A 25019-nucleotide genomic window follows, 5' to 3' on the forward strand; every position below is an offset into this window, starting at 1 on the left:
TACAAAATGTAGAATATTTTTCTCCATTATGTCCCATTACCGACCAAGATGTGTGATCAGGGAGTGCTGCATTTAATACACACAGCACCCAACAGAACCCCCCCCCCTTCCTTTCAGGGGCGGCAGAGCGAACTTGAAAGTGGGGGAGGTACAGGAAAATGGGCACATTTTTTTTCAAAAGGGCACTGTCTTAAAACAGTGGCATAATGAGTTAAAATTTGAATGTGGATAGATATGCCTTTATCATGTCACAAGAAGTTGTGAAGGAAGTGAGCGAGCAAAAATTTTGACAATTTTATAACGGAAATCCAATTTTGTGATAGATTTTGACATAATATTCAGAAAAAATATATATTTCACCCATCCCTCTTTCTTTTCATTTTCTATATATTTTTTTCATTGATCATATTTTTTTTTTTTGGGGGGGGGGAGGAGAGCCCCCCAAGCCCCTTCCTCTGTACGCTACTGTTTATGTACCCCCAATCACATGACTAATTAAACTTTGCGCACATTGGATTAAACTTTGTAATTTTTCCTTCATTTCTTTGTTATAAGGGGAACACGTATGTAACACATAAGATAGGCCCTTCTCAGGTAAAAGGGGTACAGAACACTTCGTGAGGGCACTATTTTTGGGTAAAAAGGGGCATGAAAGGCGCCTGTCAAAAGGCAAATAGGGCACTTGCTAACGGCGTAAAGCGGGACCTTCTCTGGTACAGGGGGACATTTCAGGTCCGAGGGGGCATTTCTCTTGCGTATTAAAAAGGGCACTTTTCGACCAGTGCTTCAAAAGTGGAGGGGAACTGTGCCCTCGGCTCCCAGGATCGTTGCCCCTGCACCCCTTATACATAAAAGCCTACTGCTGGCTACAGGTCCGGAAAAATAATGGCATACCTAGACTGATGAGTATATAGGCCCTATACCTGCATTCGGGTTACAGCGCTTCTAAATATAGTTTGCTGATATTCTTCAGTGTGTTTGTTTCGCATGTTATCCATGCACCTCTAATGATGTAAGCTTGTTGTTGGTGTTTTTTTTTTTTGGGGGGGTGGGGTCTATGATTAGAATAGTATTTCATCATAGAAAAAAATGAATTTAAAAATACAAAGATTTCTTAAATTTTACCTATAGTGTGTGGCAAAAACAGACACTCATTGCCAAATGGTAAAAACAATTAATGCAATGATATATGCTTATATGGAATCAACATTCAGAAGGCCTACATTCGCTGCTGAATGATGTAGCTAGACAACATCTGTAATACACTTCTGACGAATAAAACTCAAATACACACACAACAAACAAGGCCAAGGACAACGTAAGATAGACCAGTCAATAGATCAGTACTTAATCCTTTGTTTCGGATCATAATACCGGTATCTATCCCAAGATCTAGTAGTCTACAATCATAGACCTCTATACGTTTTTTAATACAGATGTATGACTCTGAAGTAATGAAAATCGATTCATTCATATGCTGTGACTATCTCTTATAAAATTTTCGACAATAAAAATAGTTTGAAACAAGTTCGGAACATTGGAGTCATTTCTTTATGAAAGTAAGGTGTAAAAGGACTACTTGGGTCTGTGTTTACAGACTAGAGCCGCGCTGGCGGGTATTTTGAAAATCAGCTGTTCGCACATACACGCACAATTCTGATTTTCTTCAGTGTGTTTATTTCGCATGTTATCAATGCACCTCTAATGATGTAAGCTTGTTGTTGGTGTTGATTTTTTTTTTGGGGGGGTGGGGTCTATGATTAGAATAGTATTTCATCATAGAAAAAAAAATGAATTTAAAAAATAAAAAGATTTTTTTTAATCTTACGTATAGTGTGTGGCTAAACCAGACACTCATTGCCAAATGGTAAAAACAATTCATGCAATGATATATGATTATATGGAATCAACATTCATTGCTATAAGAAGGCCTACATTCGCTGCTGAATGATAATTAAGCTAAACAACAACATCTGCAATACACTTCTGACGAATAAAACTCAAATACACAACAAACACAAGGACAACGTAAAATGACCAGTCAATAGATCAGTACTTAATCCTTTGTTTCGGATCATAATACCGGCATCTATCCCAAGATCTAGTAGTCTACAATCATAGACCTTTATACGTTTTTTAATACAGATGTAGGACTCTGAAGTAATGAAAATCGATTCATTCATATGCTGTGACTATCTGTTATAAAATTTCAAAAAAAAAATAGTTTGAAACAAGTTCGGAACTTTGGAGTCATTTCTTTATGAAAATAAGGTGTAAAAGGTCTACTAGGGTCTATGTTTACAGACTAGAGCCGCGCCGGCGGGTATTTTGAAAATCAGCTGTTCGCACATATAAGTCTGATTTTCTTCAGTGTTTGTTTCGCATGTTATCCATGCACCTCTAATGATGTAAACTTGTTGTTGGTGTTGATTTTTTTTTTTTTGGGGGGGTGGGGTCTATGATTAGAATAGTATTTCATCATAGAAAAAAATGAATTTAAAAATACAAAGATTTTTTAAATTTTACCTATAGTGTGTGGCAAAAACAGGGTAAAAACAATTAATGCAATGATATATGCTTATATGGAATCAACATTCATTGCTATAAGGCCTACATTCGCTGCTGAATGATATAGCTAAACATCTGTAATACACTTCTGACGAATAAAACTCAAATACACAACAAACAAGGCCAAGGACAACGTAAGATAGACCAGTCAATAGATCAGTACTTAATCTTTTGTTTCGGATCATAATACCGGTATCTATCCCAAGATCTAGTAGTCTACAATCATAGACCTTTATACGTTTTTTAATACAGATGTAGGACTCTGAAGTAATGAAAATCGAATCATTCATATGCTGTGACTATCTCTTATAAAATTTCGGACAATAAAAATAGTTTGAAACAAGTTCGGAACATTGGAGTCATTTCTTTATGAAAGTAAGGTTTAAAAGGACTACTTGGGTCTGTGTTTACAGACTAGAGCCGCGCTGGCGGGTATTTTGAAAATCAGCTGTTCGCACATACACGCACAATTCTGATTTTCTTCAGTGTGTTTATTTCGCATGTTATCAATGCACCTCTAATTATGTAAGCTTGTTGTTGGTGTTGATTTTTTTTTGGGGGGTGGGGTCTATGATTAGAATAGTATTTCATCATAGAAAAAAATGAATTTAAATCTTACGTATAGTGTGTGGCTAAAACAGACACTCATTGCCAAATGGTAAAAACAATTAATGCAATGATATATGATTATATGGAATCAACATTCATTGCTATAAGAAGGCCTACATTCGCTGCTGAATGATATTTAAGCTAAACAACAACAACATCTGTAATACACTTCTGACGAATAAAACTCAAATACATACACAACAAACAAGGCCAAGGACAACGTAAAATGACCAGTCAATAGATCAGTACTTAATCCTTTGTTTCATCTGGTAGTCTACAATCATAGACCTTTTTACATTTTTTAATACAGATGTATGACTCTGAATTAATGAAAATCGATTCATTCATATGCTGTGACTATCTCTTATATAATTTCCGACAATAAAAATAGTTTGAAACAAGTTCGGAACTTTGGAGTCATTTCTTTATGAAAATAAGGTGTAAAAGGACTACTTGGGTCTGTGTTTACAGACTAGAGCCGCGCTGGCGGGTATTTTGAAAATCAGCTGTTCGCACATACATGTACAGTACACGCACAATTCTGATTATCCCTGGTCCATGGTGAGTAAGTTATCGATTATTTTTGTTTTGTATGTTTATCAATATCAATCATGATTAGATCTAGAATTACGCAATTTTCCAATGTATACGATTAGCCTATATATATGGCTGTTCTTTGTCAGAACTTTAACTTTTTTTGAGTTACGCTGTCTGATGAACGCATTAACTCAGTCGAGTCAGACGAGCACAGCCACAGGCTCTCGGGGCTCGGCTCGCCTTTTGCCGTGCCTGCGTGTCCCCGGAGCATGCCTGGCCCACTCATTCAATGAACTCTTACCATGCTTACTCTTCAGACAGTGGGCAGCCGTCTGTTTCGATTTTATATATATATCTTTTTTTTAAATCTGGTGAGTGGAGCACACGTAGTTTAGTGAACAACCAATATAACAGAGACCGAAGCTCTGGTCTAAGTATTTTTACTAGACAGCTGACAGCCGTCTGCATGGTCTGTTTCGAGAAGTTTGTTAACAATAACAATTTTTTTTTCTCATCGTTTTATTATCTGACTGTATTTGGTGAGTGGAGCCAACGGAGTTCAACAGACAGTCTACACTATTAGGGGGGGGGGGGGAGGGTCGGGTGTCCAGACACTTTATATTCTTGAGCTCGATTTGAAGCATTCTTTTTTTATCTTTGGAATACATTATGATGTAGGCTAGGGCAGGGGAAGGTGGGGTAAGTTGTGACAATTTTTATATTTTGCATGTTACTAATTGAAACAACCAATAATATTGTAGAATTACATGTAACAATAATTACCTTGCCTTTAAATTTGATTCTTTGGAAATATTTTTCGCCTATATGTAACTTTCTACCCCCACACTTAACATGCTTAAAGTCAATGTAACCTTTGAAAAAAAAGAAAGTGGGGTAAGAAAGTTGTGCCCCCTTCTGGGGTTAGTTGAGCCACGAAAACTATATACAAACTCTATGCGAGAAGAACCAGCTTGTCATTTTTTTAAATTTTAAATGTATTGTTTAACTTTGTGTGCAGCCGATTTAAAAAATTCTCAAACGAAGATGAAATATGTGCACAAGTGCATCTATTAGAACTAATAAACCCTGAAAACAATCATTATTGAGAATGAAAAGCTAAAACTACAAGGCAAACCCTGATTTTGTAAATAGGCGTCTTATAGACACCTAAATAGTACACATAAGTGTATGGGATGAAAGTAAGATGGTGTTTCCGGTCACTTTATATTTCAATTTTTGAAACAATAATTATTTTCAACCGCAATTTTTCTGGGCTTCATTTTTGTAACATATTACAGACCAGGCGCGTAGCCGGGGGGGGGGGGTGGGGGCAGTCGCCCCCCACAAAACGTCACCAAAAGAAAAAAAGAAGGGAAAAAGAGAGGAGAAAAGGAAAAGGGAAGGAAAGGTAGCTTTGTGATTTTTTTATTTTATTTTTTCTGAAAAGAGAAACTCCTTCATTCTTGCTCTATATTTTTATATGAATTTTGCTTGTGCGCGGTTAAGTGACAATATTGAAGTTCTCCATTGTTTCCCCCACCCTTTCACTAACGCTATTTTTCCACCTCAGCTATGGGTCAATCCATGTCAATTCAACCAATGCTTGTCACCCGACCCCCTTCGATTTTCTTTAAACTCGCACTAAATGTTCCCCCAAGTGTCTGACGGAAAAATCTGAAATATTTTGCCCCAAGGTCAAATGGTTGCTAAGATACGGCCTCCCTTAGCAACCAATGCGTGGACAAACATCAAAGTTTTAAAAAAAATTTGCTATTTTTGATTGACTGCTGCAACCAAGTTTGATGAGGTAGAGAGCTTATTTTCTGGAAATTGGAAGAACTTTTTAGTCTTAACATGCACAGTATGTTACGGCACAGATCTGACCAGCCGTTATTGCACTCGAGGTCGCCGAAAACGGTGTTAAGCTTCCAAGTCAGTGATTTCGGGTGCACTTTTGGAAGCTCATAACTTTCAAATTCAATTAGCTTAGTGCCCAATATTATGCATCAAAGACTATCACTTGCTAAACAGACCTACAAAAAATTGGCCCAAACGTGCGCGTCGTTTTCTTGTAGGGCGCCCTCATAGTTGGATTTTTTCTAAAAGTTGCCAAGTTCAAGGTCACGGATCACCCCTCGTCCCATCGAGGAGCAACACCAATTTCTGTATACTGATAGACAATTACCTATATTTTCATGGGATACTTAAAATTTTTTGTGACCGAAAATGTTAAATAGCTCGTTTACGCATTCGAAAATGGTCGTAAACACCCCCAAACCAATGTAAAACGATACATACAGTTTATCAGCACATTTCAAATTGCAATAAATCAGAAATGAAAAGCCAACAAATACTGGTATTGTCTGTAATAAGTACTAAAAGGATATGCATCACAAATAGTTTGACTAATTTGGCAAAGACCTTTAAAAATACAGCTGGAAATCATCATAAACAATAAATCATGTCGAATATCTGTGATTATAGGGCGCTAAACTGTATTTACACGCACTTTCACTTGTGTGTCATTTAAACACAAATGATTATTTTAAGCTGATAATTGCCAATCTTGTTCCTTTTAGGTTCTATTTCAATATCCAAATAACAAAGCAAAATCTCTACCTTTTGACCTTGACATTGATCTAAAAATAGCTGAAAATGCCTTAAATTAGCATATTCACAACACCCGTGAGCTTTACAACACATTTCAGAATTGATTTTCTCACAGACTAAAAGCCTGATCATGTTGATATTTGCACTATTGATAGTCCATAATGATTACTTGGATGATCTATTATTAATTCATTTTTTTACAACACAATGACCTTCAAGAGATGGCTGAAATTCACCCAAAATCTTTAATCTGCCAATATCCTATCGTTAAAGGTTGTTTACACCGACTTTCACTTATGTGTCATTTTAAGACAAATGATGATTTTAAGCTGATAATTGCAAATTAGGTTTCTTTCAGGTTGTATTTTAATATCCAAATAATACGTATAGTCACATCTTAATATCTTTTGACCTTGAAATTTAACTAAAAATAGCTTCAAGTCAAAGAAATTAGGCATTCTTTCTTATATAATTTCAATAAATCACAGAAGTTTCAACTTTTTGCGCACTATTTTCCTTGTAATGAAGTTCAATAATCTTAGAAAATAAATTGAATTAGAGCCGATAGGGTACGAGATACCTGCATTTGATGAAACGTCCGCCCTTAACAATTTCAGAGTTTCATTGCTCTGCGCAGGAAGGAATATCTTCCTCCTGACAAATAAATTTCTTCTCTGTTTTGCGAGTTAAAGATATGCACTGTCGCTATTTAACTGTTTGTAATCAATTCTGATCTGTCCAAGAGAAGTATTCAATATATCTTTGAGAATACCCTTTTCTTGAGACCCTTTCCATGGAAAAAAATTGATAAACGGTTTAGCTTCCGCGCTTTGCGCGGGGTTATTAGTATTCTAATTTCCTCCATTTTGTATTCCTTTTTTGTGCGTTCACAATCACTTTTGAAAACAAGGTTCAAAATCGTCAACTGAATTGGAGCTGATATAGGTACTAGAGACAAGAGAGATGGCTCCTTTTCATTTTAATTTATGAAACACCAAAAGCTTTGCACTTCGCAAGGGAGGGGGAAATTCCCCCTCCCTGCACCCAACCCCTAGGGAGCGTGCTTTGCGCTCTCTGTAAGTGTTTGGCACGCTTCACGTGCATTTACCGCCCCCTCCGAAATGAATTCCTGGCTACGTGGTTACCACAGACACAGGTGACAAGTGTGACCTTCTAGCTCAGATTTTTTACAGTCAAACCAATGTTAACCAATCACTTTAAAGTCTTTACACTTGCTAATTAGCTGTAAATACTAACATCCTCTATAAATAAAAGAACTTTCATAAGAATTTGCTCCTTTCTGCCTGCATATCATAGGCTTTTTAAGGTTTGTTGTTTTTCTCATTATACATTACCATAAGAATTACCATGGCTCAACTTGCCCCATGTTGGTTGGCTCAACTTACCCATTGAGAACTTCATGCAATCTTTTCACATCCACACATTTTTTATGCATCCATCTTGTAAAGACCATGACAAGAATGAGAATCTATACCTGGACTAACGATATTGTTCTTATTATATATTTAAAGACGTGTGTGTAAAAAGCAATGATCTCTTTCAAACCCTTTAAATTTTTTTGGCTGAAATTTGTATATTTTCCTCTAAAAGTACTTTTTGTTTCAAATGTTTCAAAACAAAGTGGTTGGGTTAAGGGTTACATGTATGTAATGCATGACACCACCATATTAAATGTCTGACTGATTCATTATTGGCCTGGGGGTGGTGGCTCAACTTGCCCCCATGCTCAACTTACCCAGCCTTCCCCTACACTGAATTCAATACTACCAGTAGTTGTAATCATCTATTTTGTTCTCTAATATTTTCTAACATTTTGTACTTATAAATTGATGAAACTTCGCTCGTAAAAAATGTGTGAATTCAATGCAATGGACAAACAATACTATTTACATAAACAATGCTAAAGTAAAAATCCAATGATCATAAACGTTGGTTATATTATAAGTAAACTTTATGGAAGTTTATATAACAACACAAGCTTCAAGAATATAAATAAATATATGTTCAACATTTCAAAGTTAAAGATCTGAGACATTATTGCTTCATGTATTAAACATGACATTGGGCCTACCCTACGATTTGAAATGCGCCTTTTCATATGAACTTTCTCTAGCCATTTCTATCATAGATGCGATGAACTTATCCTCATTTAAGAAAATATATGTAAAATGAAATAAATAAATGATTAAGTTTTCTATTGGTTTTTTATACCCCCGCAGACGAAGTCTGGAGGGGGCATTAAGCCCCTGTCCGTCCGCTCATCCCCCACTGGGTTTCTGCACGATAACTCAACAAATATTTAATGGATTTTAAAAATGTTTGGTGTGTAGGTATATGACACCAAAGTACATTCTAAGTTCGAATTCGGAGTCTGCAGGTCAAAGGTCACAGCTCATTTAATATGCGAGTTGGTTTCCGCACCATAACTTGAGAAATACTTAATTGATCAATTTAAAAGAAAATTTGGTGTGTGGGTAGATGACTCCAGAATATGCGAGTTGGTTTCCGAGCTAACTCAACAAACATTTTATGGATTTTAAAAATTTGTGGTGTATAGGTAGATGACAAAATACAGGCATTTGGAGTCCGCAAGTCAAAGGTCACAGCTCATTAAATATGCACAATAACTAAAAAAAAAATTATAGATTTTTAAAATTTGTGGTGTGTAGGTACATGTGGATGACACCGGAATAAGGCTAAGTTAGAATTTGGAGTCCGCAGGTCAAAGGTCACAGCTCATTAAATATGCGCGGTAACTCGAAAAATTTTAATGGATTTTTAAAATGTTTGGTGTGTAGGTAGATGACACTAAAATACATGCTAAGTTTGAATTTGGAGTCTGCAGGTCAAAGGTCACACTAACAGCTCATTGAATATATGAGTTGGTTTCCGCACAGTAACTTGACAAATATTTATTGGATTTTAAAATTTTGGGGGTTGTAGGTAGATGACATCAAAATATAGGCTAAGTTTGAATTTGGAGTCTGTATTTCTGATTGCGTTAAGCAGGGGCATCTGTGTGCTTTGGACATGTCAAATATCTAGTTCCTGATAACACTTGAAATTCATTCTCTAATTTGCACTACCCCCTAATTCCCCCAGCTTTTTTAATAGTGGTTGATCAGGACAAATAAGGGTGAGAATATAAATGGCCCCTCCCCCTGTTGGCGAAATCTGGGTCCATCCTTGACACAATCATTTCTGAAATTTACAACTTTTTAGTTAAGAATAGGTGTTGGTACTGCAAAGTCACATGATATCCAATCAGTGTATGTCGAAAAACTTTAGTATGACCTCGTTAAACATTATCCATAATGCTGATTTTTATGAAAAATCAAAGATTTACTCTATGTACTGGTAATTAAATACAGCCTCCAAACTAATTTTCTATTCACAGACTCTTCGTAGGATTCTAATCAAATATACTTAAAAAAGATGTTATACAGATAAGTCCCAAAAGTTGCACAAGACTTAAAAGAAAAAGATCATTTGACAATGCACTGCATTTATCGTGAAAATTTAGAGGGTCCGGAGGGTGGATTCCAAACCTTTCCCCGGCCTTATTTACGGTCAACCCTTTTCAACAATAATGACTTCAACAGAAGATAGCCTTTAATTTTAAAGAACAAACCTTCCCCATCAAAAAGTTGATTTGAATAAAAAGAGAAAAATCCAACAAGCATTTAAATCAGAAAATTTCATTGATATCGGATGTAAAGTAAGAAAGCTACATGACATTTTAAAAATGTGCTTAATGTCAAAAGCAGTAAATGAAAATGATTTACATCATCCACTCATTATTGAACCCAAAATTAGCATTTTTAGGGCTTTATTTGATTAATTAGTGCAAACTTGATTTTACGCATAAATTTGCATAATTAATTACCATAATACCAGTGAGATTTTTCGCAGAAAAATGGCTTTGGTCATAATGGATCATAGCAATCTGAGAGTGAGCCCATTTGCTAGGAGACCAGTCTGACAAAGTGTGCATTTGGATTGTGGATGTAAGTTTGACTTTATCCTGATGATATTTTTGCTGGTTTCTTGTGGTCTATTTACTTTGGTTATTTAGATAATATTTGTCATTTATGTCTTTCTGTTTATAGACCAAGGTTGGATTCCTTATGGTTGGTTACACTCACAAGGATATTTATAAACTTTTCTCACGCATATCAAGTCATCTAAAGAAAAAGAACATCACTACTCCCCCAAACTTTTCTAATCCATCCCAGCTTCTTTCCAACGAGCAGACTGCATCACAACATCAGAGCACATCAGTCATATCTTTGATGTACGTCAATGGCTTCTTCAGTATCAACATACCATGCAGTATGCCAGTATCACAGTAAACCAAACATTTTTACGTTTACAATGAACCAAGAAGAAAAGGCCACCCTCCAAACCAAAGACTGGTCAACCAACCCACACAGCCGTCACATCCTGAAACCGCATCCAGATGCACAGCCCATACTTGTTGAGAAATCATTTGAAGATATGCCATCTCTCTGTCAAACTACAACCCTATCTGGAACCAGAAGATATCGATGCATGGAAATCTTTGTGTGAGCTACTCATACTTGAAGAAGATGACAATGGAGGTATGAATTTAACTATTTTCCCCTAATTTGAGTATGCTTCAATTTATTTAAGCAACAATGTAAAGATAGAACTTTGCTAAGAAAACAAATATTTTAAACTGAATTGAATACACTGTAGAATTATTTTTAAAGCCCCCTCACACCTGACCGAATGTAGGCGGACGAAGGGTGATGAATGGGAAAAAAATTCTGTCAAATCATGCGATCAGTAACTATTGTCAAATTTTATCAATGAACGCTATAAAGGATAAATATGACGTGCGAGGGGTATAGATTTTTCGGTTCACCTCTTTGAGTAAATTCCAGCCAAGGCGAGCGAAGGGTTGATATAACCCATTAATACGAACAAACAGTGAGCAATGGTTTGATATGGCGTGCGATTAGAAACAAAGACAAGGGAATATACTTGTACCTGTACTTGTACATTTGTGTCATCGTGTTGCTTCGTGCATGGTTAAGGGTTCTTTCGAGATCGGTCCACTTTGACGAAAGCGCGATGAGGGGCTATGAGTGCCAATAACACACGAGCGATAAACATGATAAATGAACGATTACTGCAAACTAAATAAGAGATGCGAATTCAAACAGATGACCAATGATTTTTCAATTTGTCGGGAATATTGAACATAGTAAAAATTTCTGCGTGAATATGAATAATCGCAGCTATTTGTCCAGAAGGTGTACAAACCCAAACATGAAGGGTAAATATGATTTACTATCAGTTACCAAATCCAATTTTGTAAAAAAATGACTATCGCCAGCCATCGCAAGACATATTTCAGGCAATTCGGTTAGGTGTGACGGGGCCTTTAAATCAGAAAAAATTGCACTAGATGAGCTGGTACAGGATCAATCAAAATCATCACTTAAACCAACATGTTGACATAGTTTAGATGTACCCCAACCACTTCAGATCTCAACCACTGATCATGCTGTTACAACAACAATAACAAAACTTACATGATGCATATCATATACTCCAAAATTTGACTGTTAACTGTATTATAACTTTTCAAATCCATCTTAATCATGCTATTAATTTGTTAGATCAGAATTTGGCTATTTATCTGAAAATAAGGATCCAAGATTACTACATTTTGGTCTGATTACTCTCTGTTAGGATACTTATTAGGATTCTATGTATCAAAAGTACATTACAATTACATGTAAAGCTATGAAAAAAAATTGAATTTTATCTCCTATTTTTGATCTTGAAATATTTTTCTATCATTTTTTTATATTGCTAACATTATTTAAATGATTAATAACATTAAAAAAATTTCTTTTAATCACAAGCAAGAATAATGATACATAATTTGATGAAGTTTTGCTACATACAGATTTAATTTATAAATTCATAAACTCACATTTATGAGCAATTGTAGGTTTGAAATACTCTCTCAAAATGTGTGAAACTTTGGAACTGGAATTTGGTCTTGAAAGAAAAAAAAACGAAATGCCACTGCACCTACTCTTTTCATTATAGATTCATCGTGAAAAAATATTGAAAGGGGGGGGGGTGAATAGCACCCCTTGCTATGTATGTATAGGATATCGAAGTGTGATGTCATCTTTTTTCCTATTTTGTGTTTTACCATTTTTTATACCATATTTCATTTGAGCATGATGAAAGACCTCTACAACTAAAATTTCATGAGTATCAGTCCATGGGGGTTTAAGATACATGTACATGTATGACCTCGTGAATACATAATTAGCCCCATTGAAGTCAATTTATTTCTGGGGGCATTTCATCATGCACTTTCGAAATATGGTATAAAAATTCTTAAATGCGAAAAAAGTGACATCATCACTTTGGTACTCGATAGATGAGAGTTAAATGTTTCTGATAAAGATTAATTGTTAGAATTTGTAGAACAACCACAAATATCTTGTTCTCTTTTAACCAAATATATGTAACTGCTTGAGGGTCATCTTCAAATTTCACCTTACCCTAAGTTACCCAGGCTATTTTGTGAGCTTACATTCCTCTGGGGGGGGGGTATTTTTTACTGGGGGTGCTGATGTAAATTTGACAAGCAAAAAAAAAAAGGATTTTACTCCAAAATTAAGGTTTATACTTAGTTCCCAAAAAAATTCACAAGCGAAAAAAATATGAAAGGGTTTCATCGCGGTTCCATTTCTCCATTTTTTAACACCTACCAGAATTCCAGGGGGTGCTTCCTATGGAGAATAATACAAGCTGCTCCAGGGAAAAATTTAGTGGGTGCTTCAGCACCCACAGCGCCTCCCCTTTTCTAGGGCCAAGTCACTGCAAAATTTTGAAGGCAAACTCATACATTTTGCTCAATTTGATTCAATTAGGGCTCTAGAAAGCTAATTTTGTTGAATATTCTTTATAGTACTATTCCTACAATAAAATTAAAGGGAAAAAATTCCAGAAACAACAATTTATCATTTTTAAATAATTTTTTATTTGTGAAAATTGCACTTAAAAGCCCCTCCCCATTGAGTGATGGTTTGTGTACAGTATATGTTTTGGGAGTGTGACCTTGATCTGATAAAATCTAGGAGTTGGCTTAAGGTCATTGGCAGGTCACATTAGTTTTATTTGACAATTTTCAAGTTATTGGTGTACTTATCAGAATTTACAATGAAAACTAATTGGAAAATCCATTTAGGTTTCAAATTAATTTTGAATGTTATCTTTTTGTTAAAGAAATTAATGTTATCATTTGCGCAACTTATCAAAATTATCATTTTTGCTACAGAAGATGATGTGACATTTAGATGGCCAATCTGTGATCTGTTGTTGGCAGAGAAATCGCATACAGGATACATCAGAGAAGAAGTATCTTCAAATACATGACAAGATGAACCCTTCAGACAAGTAAGTCATGTATGCTGTGTTTTGTTTTCAAATTTTCTTTAGGTTTCCCCTTTTTTTTCAAAGGAAATAATTGGTAATGCTATAACAACCATAGGAACATGAAATTAATTGATGTCAACAATTACATGTAACCCTAAATAGACTGGGCTATTTCAACGCCTAAGAAGACTGGGGGGGGGGCTGATTCAGTACCCCCCCTTCTGATCTCGGCCGTCGATCGCGCGATCGCGACGAGAATTGGCACGCGCGTTACCCATGGCATTATCTACAAAAGTATAATATCAAATTCTGCTAAAAATCTCATGGCTCATTAATTATGCTAATTTATGCGTAAAATCATTAGTTTGCTCTAATTAATATAATAATGCCCATAAAGTGCTAATTTTTGTTTAACATTCTCTAGATAGGCATCTGATAAAATTTGTTTTAAAAAAATTTCAACATCACATTTATTTTCTTATGTATTCTATTGTTTTACAAATTTATTATGTATTTCTTTGTTTTTCAACTTTTTGTTTTTATTGTTTTCTCAATGGAAATTGTCGGGGACCTTATTTTGACCATAAAAAAGATAAAATTAATTGATTTTAAGCAGTAAAAGGAAAAATGATACATTTATGAATTTTGGATAAAAACACTATTTGCATTGGATTTGTACACAAATTCACGTTTTGAGTAATTTTGGGTCTGCATGCACTTACGAAATGTTGCGTAATTTCGGAACTGCGTACCCGGGGGTCACAATTTTGGTCTCAAAAGTTGCGCGAGACTTGTAAGTAAAAAGTCAGCAAAGCAAACGACGCGGTCAAAAAATATCAAGCGGCGGATTTACACGAAAAATGTCGAGGGGGGGCTGAATCAGCCCCCCCCCCCAGTCTTTTTAGGGTTAAAAGTGAAAATGATACGTTAATGATATTGGCTATAAAGACAATATGCTTTCGATTTATACTTTCATCTTTTTTCAGAAATGAGACTTGAAGGAAAATGTCACACACAAAAAATCACCTCAAACTAGATTTATTGTGAGGGTCCTCTGAGGCCCTAGTACAAACGATGATGTCGCAGGAACACATGACACAACGCAAAGTGTGAGCTCTAGTTTTTGCATATTCTACGTATTAAGACCAAAAAAAGGTAAATATTCTGATCCGTTTTGGCAGCATATATAATAGATTGCAAGCGTGAAATTTATTGAAATGTCATAAAAAACAATGAAATGCAATTAAAATTGTATTTAAAATTGTCTTTAAAAGACCATGGGAAGGTGCTCTTTCTCAACTAATATTAGATGACATTCACTCGCAAAATAAGTTAAATTACATGTAGAGCCATATGCTCAGATGTCGGTATGTAGATACTTGCATTTCACTACTCCACACATTATACTTTTTTAAGGCCAACCCATCTTCTGATAACAAATGTAATACTGCCACACCAAACATGCTTATAACATTCAGATGACAAGTGAAAACATATTTTTGATGTCTTAGGTTTATTCTTTAACTCAAGTGCTGAAACAAATGCGCTGCTGCATTATGCGTTAAACCTTGCAATGTTATGCAAAAGTTCAAGCTACGATAGTATATGTCCACTTTGACATTATGCATTGGGTGATCATTGCATAATGTCATTTCCCTGTGACATGCGTTGGTGTGACATGTGTCCCTTTTACATTTTGGCTGTAATGTAACAGGCCCTCCCCACTTTCCTTATTGCAGTTAGGTTTAATTATTAATGAATTATTTTCTGCAATAATCCACAATAAAGTTTTGTTGAAGGATTTTCAGATCTATCCCATTTTACTCTCAAACTAAGAAACTATAATTTTTAGTAGTTTGGTTCATATTTATATATCTAAAGCTCAAATACCATTTCAATATTAACAGTTTTATTTGTATTTTATCAAACAAATAGGTTTACATTGGACCCAAAGGCAAGATGGATTGAAGGGTAGATGTACCAGAGGGAAACATGGTAGCAACATATCTTCAAGAATACTCTACCCATTGGCCTCAAGTTGGACGAGTATGCAAAGTTCCATGTGAAACTATAGATGTTGAATGGTACACAGGCACAATGACATCCAAGTGGAAGGAAGTCAAACTTGCTATTACAGGACAGCGGGGCAGAAAAAAGCTCTGGATAGATACCATTCCATCAAATTCTGTCATTCTACCACCATTCAAGCTAACTCTTGGAGAAAAACTTCCTCAGATGATCACAAACGCTCTAAGAGGGAAACATGAAGATTATTTTGATTGAGTCCAGCAGACAAGCAATGGATATCAGTTACAACTTCCCTGCTAAGCAGAAAGAAGACTTAAGTGCCACCTTTCATAATGGCAGTTGAATCAGCATTTAAATGTGAACTGAATTGAACTTCCTTTCTCTGTAAGCTCGTCAAGAACAGAAGGAATAAGCTACATTTTGGCAACTCTAGTCACAATCCAACATTTCAAGATGCTGAAGTACAGCCCTCAACATTGCAAGATATTCTGATCTCATTAATGAACTTGTCTAGAATACATACTTCATCACCTAGAAATTGTTCCCTGACAACTTGAAAAATAGCAGGTATACTACTAGTCTGAGTATGAGTATTGTCATCTACTGATATGACTGTGACAAGTCAAGCTTAATGAAATAACATCCACCTGCTAGAAATACTGGGGTTCCATTTGAAACTGGGTTAAGAGTAGTCCTGTATCTATTAATCAAATAGAGTTGTCAGAATTTAGAATGGCACAACCACACTGTATCTGGAATGAGTTTTAACCCTAAATCTCCGGGGTATTTTGATTCTTGTCATTCCCGGGGGGGGGGGGGCATTATGGGCCCCCCTCTTAAGATCTCGGCCGCTGATCGCGCGAGCGACGCAAAAATTTGCACGCTGGTAGTGTGCGATGTAATCTACAAGGCTGTATGGTAAAATTTTCCAAAATAATGAGATTTTATTTTATATGAATTAATTATGCTAATTTATGCATAAATCACACTTTTTGCTCTAATTCACTAAATAAAGCTCCTAGAATGCTAATTTTTGGTAAAAATTTTCTTTGTAGCATTCTTAACAATCATAATTCAAAAAAACTTTGGTTTGGAAATAAATTTCTTATGTATTTTATTGTTTTATGAATTTCTTATGTATTTCTTTGTTTTTTACTTTTTGTTTTTATTGTTTTTTAAATGGAAATTGTTCCAGACATAATTCTGATCATAAACAAGGCAAAATTAATTAAGTTTAATCAGTAAAAGTAGAAATAATGATACATTTATGAATTTTGGCTAAATACACAATTTGCATTGGATTTGTACATGAAATCACGTTTATGAGCAATTTTGGGCCTGACATGCACTTGCATAATGTTGCGTAATGTCGTAACCGTATACCCGGGCTTCACAAATTTGGTCTCAAAATTTGCACGAGACTTGAATTCATGTAAAGTCAGTGAGCTGTGAGGTGAAAAATTTCGCGCAGCAGATATATCGCGAAAATTGTTAAGGGGGGCCATTATGCCCCCCCCCTGGAGAATTAGGGTTAATGCTAAAATTAGTCTGTAAGCTCAGCTTCCAACTTATTTCTATGAGGGGGGGGAATGAAAGTTTTTATTTGTCATATGTTCAAGATTCCAGGATCTGAACATTGCCTCATGCGATCATTGAATCTCAGACAGTCCATGATGGTTGGGTGCTTTGAATAATTCATCTTCAACTCTAATAATCTTGATGACAGACCTTCAATTCAGTTAGATGTTTTTGACCAATTTTGGATATTGCTTGCTAGTCCCTGACATATGCTATAATCAAGACAGTTGACATACTCTTGTCGACATAGACATAGTACACTATGACTTGGGCTTCACTTTCCCCAATAAGTTGGTTTATCCAGACTGCTTCATTTATTTGATTCTAAAATCATGAAAAGTTTAATATGGATATTAAAGTCACAAATCATTTAGATAAGACCATAAATTTCACGCGGTGTCAATGGGAAAAGGGCGAAATCAAACTTACCCTGCGAAACATTTGTCTTACATTTCCCTTGCACTTTTTGGTCAATTGAAATAAGATGGATACATTCAAGCATTTTGTAACAATTTTCCCACCTAAATTAAATTTCAACACTTGGTAAGCACAACCTTTACCCCTCTTGTGCCAGCTGGATCTTAGGACATAACTGAATATGAACAAAAATTTATATCAGACATCTCCAGCATTTTTTTGACTAGGTTTTTATATTTTAATGTGGGTTTACATGTCATTTTTTATTAATACTTGTTTCTCCACACTTTTCCCAAGTTTGACAATGATTAACAAATGAAAGTCAAGCCTAAGCCGTTTCATGTAAATCACAGCTCAGTGTAAAGCAAATATTGTCACAATGGCCTCGATGTGTGGGGGAACGGGGTGGGGCGCAATGAACTCTTCGAAGTGTTTTGGGCAAGGAAACAAGCTAAATTTAACGTGTCCTTGATTATTAAGGTCTACCTTTATTCACGTAACAATTTAAAAGTTCTGCGCAAATCATTTTTCACTAACTTTTCAAAAGTAAGTGGTGTTCACTCAAGCGGAAATATTTTTCAGAAGTTATATCCTAAATTGCTTAAAATGATCTGTACCAATGTTAAAATGTGGAAAAATGATTGGGATATTACAAATGTATAATTTTACAAGATTTTTTCTAAGTGTAAACTTTTTTGTGTGTAATTGTTTTAACTTATTATCTAGTGGTATAAATTTCATTCAAGTGAAAGCTTATCAATTTGATTTATATCAATTACCTCATGCTGTGCATCATAATATACAAATACTGACTGCCCATGAGGACTGCTGCGTAAATTATCATGCCCGAGATGCGTTTCAACCCCACATGACAACCGATGAATCCAGTTGGTCAGCCAGTGCACTGTTGGCTGCGCACACATGTCTAAGCAGCGCAGCCAGTTAGCTCGAGCCAGCTAGATGCGTGCATAGAAACACAACTTGTGGCCCCCCTCTCATGGGTTATGAGTACGTCAGTAAGTCAAACTCCTGAGACGATGATAGATGGAATAGCACCACGTCACATGATGCAGTTTTGACCAATCAGAGATAACAATCTTAGCGTCAGACATGTAATATAAGCTATCATAGTGATATAACCTTGTGCATTTGATTTGATTTGTATATTACCTCTTACATTCCAGAGTATCATACAGGTACATGTATAAGCTTATCCCATTTGATTTGTATTGCCACATACATTGCAGAGTATCATTGGTATCAGCTTATCCCATTTGATTCGTATTACCTCATACATTGCAGAGTATCGTACTGGTATAGGATTATCCCATTTGATTTGTATAACCACGTACATCACAGAGTATCCAACAGGTATAAGCTTATCCCTTTTGATTTATATAACCACATTCATCACAGAGTATCGGACAGGTATAAGCTTATCCCATTTGATTTGTATTGCCTCATATATTGCAGAGTATCGTACTGGTATAAGCTTATCCCATTTGATTTGTATTACGTGTACATTGCTGAGTATCCTACAGGTATAAGCTTATCCCTTTTGATTTATATTACTTGTACATTGCAGAGTATCATACAGGGATAATCTTATCCCATTTGATTTGTATTACCTCATACATTGCAGAGTATTGTACGGGTATAAGCTTATCCCTTTTGATTTGTATAACCACATACATCACAGAGTATCCAACAGGTATAAGCTTATCCCTTTTGATATGTATTACGTGTACATTGCAGAGTATCATACAGGGATAAGCTTATCCCATTTGATTCGTATTACCTCATACATTGCAGAGTATCGTACTGGTATAAGCTTATCCCTTTTGATCTGTATTACGTGTACATTGCTGAGTGTCGCACTGGTATAAGCTTATCCCATTTGATTTGTATAACCATGTACATCACAGAGTATCCTACAGGTATAAGCTTATCCCTTTTGATTTATATTACTTGTACATTGCAGAGTATCATACAGGGATAAGCTTATCCCATTTGATTCGTATTACCTCATACATTGCAGAGTATCGTACTGGTATAAGCTTATCCCTTTTGATTTGTATTACGTGTACATTGCTGAGTGTCGTACTGGTATAAGCTTATCCCATTTGATTTGTCTAACCATGTACATCACAGAGTATCGAACAGGTATAAGCTTATCCCAATTGATTTTTATTGCCTCATACATTGCAGAGTATCATTCAGGTATACGCTTATACCATTTGATATGCATTACTTGTACATTGCAGAGTATCGTACAGGTATAAGCTTATCCCATTTGATTTGTATTGCTTCATACATTGCAGAGTATCATTCAGGTATAAGCTTATACCATTTGATATGTATTACGTGTACATTGCTGAGTGTCGTACTGGTATAAGCTTATCCCATTTGATTTGTATAACCATGTACATCACAGAGTATCCTACAGGTATATGCTTATCCCTTTTGATTTATATTACTTGTACATTGCAGAGTATCATACAGGGATAAGCTTATCCCATTTGATTCGTATTACCTCATACATTGCAGAGTATCATACTGGTATAAGCTTATCCCTTTTGATTTGTATTACGTGTAAATTGCCGAGTGTCGTACTGGTATAAGCTTATCCCATTTGATTCGTATTACCTCATACATTGCAGAGTATCATACTGGTATAAGCTTATCCCTTTTGATTTGTATAACTTGTAAATTGCTGAGTGTCGTACTGGTATAAGCTTATCCCATTTGATTTGTATAACCATGTACATCACAGAGTATCCTACAGGTATAAGCTTATCCCTTTTGATTTATATTACTTGTACATTGCAGAGTATCATACAGGGATAAGCTTATCCCATTTGATTCGTATTACCTCATACATTGCAGAGTATCGTACGGGTATAAGCTTATCCCTTTTGATTTGTATAACCACATACATTGCAGACTACCAGACAGGTATAAGCTTATCCCATTTGATTTGTATTGCCTCATACATTGAAGAGTGTCATTCAGGTATAAGCTTATCCCTTTTGATTTGTATAACCACATTCATCGCAGAGTATCGGACAGGTATAAGCTTATCCCATTTGATTTGTATTGCCTCATACATTGCAGAGTATCATTCAGGTATAAGCTTATACCATTTGATATGTATTACGTGTACATTGCAGAGTATCGTACTAGTATAAGCTTATCCCATTTGATACGCATTACTTGTACATTGCAGAGTATCATTCAGGTATAAGCTTATACCATTTGATATGTATTACGTGTACATTGCAGAATATCATACAGGTATAAGCTTATCCCATTTGATTTGTATTACTTATACATTGCAGAGTATCGTACTGGTATAAGCTTATCCCTTTTGATTTATATTACTTGTACATTGCAGAGTATCATACAGGGATAAGCTTATCCCATTTGATTTGTATTATCTCATACATTGCAGAGTATCGTACTGGTATAAGCTTATCCCTTTTGATTTGTATTACGTGTACATTGCTGAGTGTCGTACTGGTATAAGCTTATCCCATTTGATTTGTCTAACCATGTACATCACAGAGTATCGAACAGGTATAAGCTTATCCCAATTGATTTTTATTGCCTCATACATTGCAGAGTATCATTCAGGTATACGCTTATACCATTTGATATGTATTACGTGTACATTGTAGAGTATCGTATTGGTATAAGCTTATCCCATTTGATATGCATTCCTTGTACATTGCAGAGTATCGTACAGGTATAAGCTTATCCCATTTGATTTGTATTGCTTCATACATTGCAGAGTATCATTCAGGTATAAGCTTATACCATTTGATATGTATTACGTGTACATTGCTGAGTGTCGTACTGGTATAAGCTTATCCCATTTGATTTGTATAACCATGTACATCACAGAGTATCCTACAGGTATAAGCTTATCCCTTTTGATTTATATTAGTTTACATTGCAGAGTATCATACAGGGATAAGCTTATCCCATTTGATTCGTATTACCTCATACATTGCAGAGTATCATACTGGTATAAGCTTATCCCTTTTGATTTGTATTACGTGTAAATTGCCGAGTGTCGTACTGGTATAAGCTTATCCCATTTGATTCGTATTACCTCATACATTGCAGAGTATCATACTGGTATAAGCTTATCCCTTTTGATTTGTATAACTTGTAAATTGCTGAGTGTCGTACTGGTATAAGCCTATCCCATTTGATTTGTATAACCATGTACATCACAGAGTATCCTACAGGTATAAGCTTATCCCTTTTGATTTATATTACTTGTACATTGCAGAGTATCATACAGGGATAAGCTTATCCCATTTGATTCGTATTACCTCATACATTGCAGAGTATCGTACGGTATAAGCTTATCCCTTTTGATTTGTATAACCACATACATTGCAGACCACCAGACAGGTATAAGCTTATCCCATTTGATTTGTATTGCCTCATACATTGAAGAGTGTCATTCAGGTATAAGCTTATCCCTTTTGATTTGTATAACCACATTCATCGCAGAGTATCGGACAGGTATAAGCTTATCCCATTTGATTTGTATTGCCTCATACATTGCAGAGTATCATTCAGGTATAAGCTTATACCATTTGATATGTATTACGTGTACATTGCAGAGTATCGTACTAGTATAAGCTTATCCCATTTGATATGTATTACTTGTACATTGCAGAGTATCATTCAGGTATAAGCTTATACCATTTGATATGTATTACGTGTACATTGCAGAATATCATACAGGTATAAGCTTATCCCATTTGATTTGTATTACTTATACATTGCAGAGTATCGTACAGGTATAAGCTTATCCCTTTTGATTTGTATTACGTGTACATTGCTGAGTATCGTACTGGTATAAGCTTATCCCATTTGATTTGTATAACCGTGTACATCACAGAGTATCCTACAGGTATTAGCTTACCCCTTTTGATTTATATTACTTGTACATTGCAGAGTATCATACAGGGATAAGCTTATCCCATTTCATTCGTATTACGTCATACATTGCAGAGTATCATACTGGTATAAGCTTATCCCTTTTGATTTGTATTGCCTCATACATTGTAGAGTATCCTACAGGTATAAGCTTATCCCATTTGATTTGTATTACCTCATACATTGCAGAGTATCGTACTGGTATAAGCTTATCCCTTTTGATTTGTATTACGTGTACATTGCTGAGTGTCGTACTGGTATAAGCTTATCCCATTTGATTTGTATAACCATGTACATCACAGAGTATCCTACAGGTATAAGCTTATCCCATTTGATTTATATTACTTGTACATTGCAGAGTATCATACAGGGATAAGCTTATCCCATTTGATTTGTATTACCTCATACATTGCAGAGTATCCTACAGGTATAAGCTTATCCCTTTTGATTTATATTACTTGTACATTGCAGAGTATCATACAGGGATAAGCTTATCCCATTTGATTTGTATTACCTCATACATTGCAGAGTATCGTACTGGTATAAGCTTATCCCTTTTGATTTGTATTACGTGTACATTGCTGAGTGTCGTACTGGTATAAGCTTATCCCATTTGATTTGTATAACCATGTACATCAAAGAGTATCCTACAGGTATAAGCTTATCCCTTTTGATTTATATTACTTGTACATTGCAGAGTATCATACAGGGATAAGCTTATCCCATTTGATATGTATTACCTCATACATTGCAGAGTATCGTACTGGTATAAGCTTATCCCTTTTGATATGTATTACGTGTACATTGCTGAGTATCGTACTGGTATAAGCTTATCCCATTTGATTTGTCTAACCACGTACATCACAGAGTATCCAACAGGTATAAGCTTATCCCTTTTGATTTATATAACCACATTCATCACAGAGTATCGGACAGGTATAAGCTTATCCCAATTGATTTTTATTGCCTCATACATTGCAGAGTATCATTGAGGTATACGCTTACACCATTTGATATGTATTACGTGTACATTGTAGAGTATCGTACTGGTATAAGCTTATCCCATTTGATATGCATTACTTGTACATTGCAGAGTATCCTACAGGGATAAGCTTATCCCATTTCATTCGTATTACGTCATACATTGCAGAGTATCGTACTGGTATAAGCTTATCCCTTTTGATTTGTATTGCCCATACATTGTAGAGTGTCATACAGGTATAAGCTTATCCCTTTTGATTTGTATAACCACATTTATCGCAGAGTATCGGACAGGTATAAGCTTATCCCATTTTATTTGTATTGCCTCATACATTGTAGAGTGTCATACAGGTATAAGCTTATCCCTTTTGATTTGTATTGCCTCATACATTGTAGAGTATCCTACAGGTATAAGCTTATCCCATTTGATTTGTATTACTCGTACATTGCAGAGTATCCTACAGGTATAAGCTTATCCCATTTGATTAGTATTGCCTCATACATTGCAGAGAATCATTCATGTATAAGCTTATACCATTTGATATGTATTACGTGTACATTGCAGAGTATCGTACTGGTATAAGCTTATCCCATTTGATTTGTATTATTGTACATTGCAGAGTATCATACAGGTATAAGCTTATCCCATTTGATATGTATTACTTGTACATTGCAGAGTATCGTACAGGTATAAGCTTATCCCATTTGATTAGTATTGCCTCATACATTGCAGAGTATCATTCATGTATAAGCTTATACCATTTGATATGTATTACGTGTACATTGCAGACTATCCTACAGGTATAAGCTCATCCCATTTGATTGTAATGGTATAAGCTTATCCCTTTTGATTTGTATTGCCTCATACATTGTAGAGTATCCTACAGGTATAAGCTTATCCCATTTGATTTATATAATCACGTACATCGCAGAGTATCATACAGGGATAAGCTTATCCCTTTTGATTTGTATTGCCTCATACATCGCAGAGTATCGTACAGGTGTAAGCTTATCCCATGTGATTCGTATAACTCGTACATTGCAGAGTATCGTACTGGTATAAGCTTATCCCTTTTGATTTGTATTGCCTTGTCCACTACAGAGTATTAATTGAGGTATAAACTTATCCCTTTTAGTTCGTATTGCCTCATACATTGCAAAGTATCATGTAGGTATAAGCTTATCCCTTTTGGTTTGTACTACCTCATACATCGCAGAGTATCGTAGAGGTATAAGCTTATCCCTTTTGATTTTACTTAACTTGTACATTGCAGAGTATCATA

General features: G+C 35.4%; 1 pseudogene; it reads left to right on the forward strand.

Annotated features, from left to right (window-relative positions):
* The first annotated feature begins 378 nt into the window (after positions 1–378).
* LOC121408755 lies at positions 379–16643 on the forward strand (annotated as a pseudogene).
* The last annotated feature ends 8376 nt before the right edge of the window (positions 16644–25019 follow it).

The sequence above is a fragment of the Lytechinus variegatus genome, chromosome 2 (genome assembly GCF_018143015.1).
Source record: "Lytechinus variegatus isolate NC3 chromosome 2, Lvar_3.0, whole genome shotgun sequence".
Classification (NCBI taxonomy): domain Eukaryota; kingdom Metazoa; phylum Echinodermata; class Echinoidea; order Temnopleuroida; family Toxopneustidae; genus Lytechinus; species Lytechinus variegatus.